Below are 5,706 nucleotides of genomic sequence, written 5' to 3' on the forward strand. Positions count from 1 at the left end.
TTCCGGGAGGCTTAGGTAAATATTATATTCATGCCCCAATCATGAGCTCCCAAGAGAAATTATCATTCAGAATTTTTATGCCCGATTTTCTCGTGATGATCAATCCATGCTCGATACTTCTTGTACTGGTTACTTTATGAAGAAGACTATTGAGTTCAGGTGGGATCTTTTAGAATGAATTAAACGCAACTATGAAGATTGGGAACTTGACGAAGGTAAAGAGTCAGGTATTAAGCTTATGTTTGATTGTGTTAAATCTTTTATGAATACCAATGCTTTTCAATAGTTTAGCACTAAATATGGACTTGACTCTGAGATAGTAGCCTCCCTTTGTGAATATTTTGCTACTCATGTCGATCTCCCTAAAGAGAAGTGGTTTAAATATCATCCACCTATTAAATAAGAAATTAAAGAACTGGTTGTGGCTAAAGATGAAACTGTTATTTACAATGTTGATACAGTTGTTCCTACTACTTATATTGCAAGACCACCTTTCCCTGTTAAGATAAAAGAACATGCTAAGGTTTCAGCCGTGGTCAATAAAAGTAATGTAAGAGCACCTAAACTTGCTGAAAAAATCAAAGTAGAACCTAGTGTTGCTATGGTTAAAGATCTCTTGGTAGAAAACATAGATCGACATGTTATTTACTTCTGTGATGAAGCTGCTAGAATTGCTAAACTCGATGAAAAAGATAAACATAGACCCGTTGTTGGCATGCCTGTTGTCTAAGTCAAAATAGGAGATCACTGTTACCATGGTTTATGTGACCTAGGTGATAGCGTGATTGCTATTCCTTTTACCTTATACCAAGGAATTATGAATGACATAGCACCCGCTGAAATAGAAGACATAGATGTTACCATTAAGCTTGCTAATAGAGACACTATCACACCACTTGGGATTGTTAGAGATGTTGAAGTCTTGTGTGGGAAAATAAAATATCCTACTGAATTTCTAGTTCTTGGTTCCCCACAAGATGACTTTTGCCCCATTATCTTTGGTAGACCTTTCTTGAACATCGTTAATGCTAAAATAGATTGTCATAAACAAACCATCGGTGTTAGTTTTGGTGATGAGTCTCATGAGTTTAATTTCTCCAAGTTTAATAGTCAACCTCATAAAAAGAATTACCTAGCTAGTAAGGATGAAATAATTGGTCTTTCTTCTATTGTCGTGCCTCCTACCGATCCACTAGAACAATATTTGCTTGACCATGAAAATGATATGCATATGTGATACGTCCATTTTGCACCATGCTTTTATATCGATATTTATTGCATTATGGGCTGTTATTACACATTATGTCACAATACTTATGCCTATTCTCTCTTATTTTACAAGGTTTACATAAAGAGGGAGAATGCCGGCAGCTGGGATTCTGGGCTGGAAAATAAGCATATATTAGAGACCTATTCTGCACAGCTCCAAAAGTCCCGAAACTTCACAGAAGACGTTTTCAGAATATATAAAAAATACCGAGCGCAAGAAGTTCAACAGGGGGGCCACACCCTGCCCACGAGGGTGGGGGGCGCACCCCCTACCTCGTGGGCCCCTGGTGGCCCTCCGATGACCATCTTCTGCTATATGAAGTCTTTTGATGAGGAAAAAATCATAAGCCATCTTCTCGGATGAAACTCCGCCGCCACGAGGCGGAACCAATCTAGGGCTCTGGCGGAGCTGTTCTGCCGGGGAAACTTCCCTCCGGGAGGGGGAAATCGTCGCCATCGTCATCACCAACGCTCCTCTCATCGGGAGAGAGAAATCTCCATCAACATCTTCACCAGCACCATCTCCTCTCAAAACCCTAGTTCATCTCTTGCATCCAATTCTTGTCTCCAAGTCCGGGATTGGTACCTGTGGGTTGCTAGTAGTGTTAATTACTCCTTGTAGTTGATTCTAGTTGGTTTAATTGGTGGAAGATCATATGTTTAGATCCTATATGCATATTAATACCCCTCTGATTATGAACATGATTATGCTTTGTGAGTAGTTACGTTTGTTCCTGAGGACATGGGAGAAGTCTTGCTATTAGTAGTCATGTGAATTTGGTGTTCGTTCGATGTTTTAATGAGATGTATGTTGTCTCTCCTCTAGTGGTGTTATGTGAACGTCGACTACATAACACTTCACCATTATTTGGGCATAGAGGAAGGCATTGGGAAGTAAAAAGTAGATGATGGGTTGCTAGAGTGACAGAAGCTTAAACCCTAGTTTATGCGTTGCTTCGTAAGGGGCTGATTTGGATCCATATGTTTCATGCTATGGTTAGGTTTACCTTAATACTTTTGTTGTAGTTGCAGATGCTTGCAATAGAGGTTAATCATAAGTGGGATGCTTGTCCAAGTAAGGACAGTACCCAAGCACCGGTCCACCCACATACCAAATTATCAAAGTACAGAACACAAATCATATGAACGCGATGAAAACTAGCTTGACGATATTCCCATGTGTCCTCGGGAGCGCTTTTCTCTATATAAGAGTTTGTCCAGGCTTTTCCTTTGCTACAAAAAGGATTGGGCCACCTTGCTACACTTTATTTACTTTTGTTACTTATTGCTCGTTACAAATTATCCTATCACAAAACTATCTGTTACCACTTATTTCAGTACTTGCAGAGAATACCTTGCTGGAAACTGCTTATCATTTCCTTTTGCTCCTCGTTGGGTTCAACACTCTTACTTATTGAAAGGACTACGATAGATCCCCTATACTTGTGGGTCATCAAGATCTTTTCTGGCGCCGTTGCCGGGGAGTGAAGCGCCTTTGGTAGGTGGAATTTGGCAAGGAAAAATTTACATAGTGTGCTGAAATTTACTGTCACTTGTTACTATGGAAAGTAATCCTCTGAGGGGCTTGTTCGGGGTATCTTCACCCCGACCAGTAGAGCAAAGAGTTGCTCCTCAACCTACTGAACCTACTGAAAATGAAAATGAAAATGAAAATGTCTGCTTTGAAATTCCTTCGGGTATGATAGAAAAACTACTAGCTAATCCTTTTGCAGGAGATGGAACAATGCATCCTGATGAGCACCTAATATATGTTGATGAAGTTTGTGGATTATTTAAGCTTGCAGGTGTACCCGGAGATGTTGTTAAGAAGAAGATCTTCCCTTTATCTTTTAAGGAAGATGCATTGACATGGTATAGGCTATGTGATGATACGGGGTCATGGAACTACAAACGATTGAAATTGGAATTTCATCAGAAGTTTTACCCTATGCATCTAGTTCATCATGATCGCAATTATATATATAATTTTTGGCCTTGCGAAGGAGAAAGCATCGCTCAAGCTTGGGGGAGTCTTAAATCAATGTTATATTCATGCCCCAATCATGAGCTGTCAAGAGAGATGATTATTCAAAATTTATATGCTCGGCTTTCTGATAACAATCGCAACATGCTCGATACTTCTTGTGCTGGCTCTTTTATGACAAAGACTATTGAATTCAAATGGGATTTATTGGAAAGAATTAAACACAACTCTGAAGATTGGGACCTCGACAAAGGTAAGGAGTCAGGTATGACACCTAAGTTTGATTGTGTTAAATCTTTTATGGATACTGATGTTTTTCGTAAATTTAGCACTAAATATGGACTTGACTCTGAGATAGTAGCTTCTTTCTGTGAATCTTTTGCTACTTATGTTGATCTCCCCAAGGAGAAGTGGTTTAAATATCATCCTCCCATTGAAGTAAAAGTAGCTGCACCTATTAAAGTTGAAGAAAAGACTATCACTTATAATGATCCTCTTGTTCCTACTTCTTATGTTGAGAAACCACCTTTCCCTGTTAGGATAAAGGATCATGCTAAAGCTTCAACTGTGGTTCGTAAAAGCAATATTAGAACATATACACCTCCTGAGCAAGTTAAAGTTGAACCTAATATTGCTATTGTTAAAGATCTTTTAGCTGATAATATTGATGGGCATGTTATTTATTTATGTGATGAAACTGCTAGAATTGCTAAACCTTGTGCTAAAGATAAACCTAGACCTATGGTAGGCATGCCTGTCATTTCTGTTAAAATAGGATATCATTGTTATCATGGCTTATGTGATATGGGTGCCAGTGCTAGTGCAATACCTATTGACCTATATAGAGAAATTATGCATGATATTGCACCTACTGAGATAGAAGATATTGATGTCACAATTAAACTTGCCAATAGAGATACTATTTCACCAATGGGAATTGTTAGAGATGTTCAAGTCTTGTGTGGGAAAACTAAATATCCTGCTGATTTTCTTGTTCTTGGTTCCCCACATGATAGCTTTTGTCCCATTATATTTGGTAGATCCTTCTTAAACACTGTTAATGCTAAGATAGATTGCAAAAAGGATGTTGTTACTATCGGTTTAGATGATATGTCTCATGAATTTAATTTCTCTAAATTTAGTAGACAACACCGTGAAGAAGAATTACCTAGTAAGGATGAAATTATTGGTCTTGCTTCTATTGTCGTACCTCCTAGTGATCCTTTAGAACAATATTTGCTAGACCATGAAAATGATATGTTTATGAATGAAAGAAAGGAAATAGATGAAGTATTCTTTAAACAGGAACCTATTTTGAAACACAATTTTCTTGTTGAAATCCTAGGGGATCCTCCTCCACCCAATGGTGATCCCGTGTTTGAGCTTAAACCTTTGCCTGATACTCTTAAATATGCTTATCTTGATGAGAAAAAGGTATATCCTGTTATTATTAGTGCTAACCTTTCAGAGCATGAGGAAGAGAGATTATTGAAAACTCTGAAGAAGCACGGTGCTGCTATTGGGTATACTCTTGATGATCTTAAGGGCATTAGTCCCACTCGATGTCAACATAAAATAAATTTGGAAGAAGATGCTAAACCAATTCGTGATCATCAACGACGACTGAATCCTAAAATGAAAGAAGTGGTAAGAAAGGAAATACTAAAGCTCCTTGAGGCAGGTATAATCTATCCCGTTGCTGATAGTCAGTGGGTAAGTCCTGTCCATTGTGTCCCTAAGAAGGGAGGTATTACTGTCGTTCCTAATGATAAAGATGAATTGATTCCTCAAAGAATTATTACAGGTTATAGGATGGTAATTGATTTCCACAAATTAAATAAGGCCACTAAAAAGGATCATTACCCCTTACCTTTTATCGATCAAATGCTAGAAATATTATCCAAACATACACATTTTTGCTTTCTAGATGGTTATTCTGGTTTCTCTCAAATACCTGTGTCAGCCAAGGATCAATCAAAGACTACTTTTACTTGCCCTTTTGGTACTTTTGCTTATAGACGTATACCTTTTGGTTTATGTAATGCACCTGCTACCTTTCAAAGATGCATGATGGCTATATTCTCTGACTTTTGTGAAAAGATTTGTGAGGTTTTCATGGACGATTTCTCCGTCTATGGATCTTCTTTTGATGATTGCTTGAGCAACCTTGATTGAGTTTTGCAGAGATGTGAAGAAACTAATCTTGTCTTGAATAGGGAAAAGTGCCACTTTATGGTTAATGAAGGTATTGTCTTGGGGCATAAAGTTTCTGAAAGAGGTATTGAAGTTGATAAAGCCAAGGTTGATGCTATTGAAAGATGCCATGCCCCAAGGACATCAAAGGTATAAGAAGTTTCCTTGGTCACGTCGGATTTTATAGGAGGTTCATTAAGGACTTCTCAAAAATTTCTCGGCCTCTGACTAATTCATTACAAAAAGATATACCATTTGTC

This window comes from Triticum aestivum, chromosome 1A (genome assembly GCF_018294505.1).
Source record: "Triticum aestivum cultivar Chinese Spring chromosome 1A, IWGSC CS RefSeq v2.1, whole genome shotgun sequence".
NCBI classification, from domain to species: Eukaryota; Viridiplantae; Streptophyta; class Magnoliopsida; order Poales; family Poaceae; genus Triticum; species Triticum aestivum.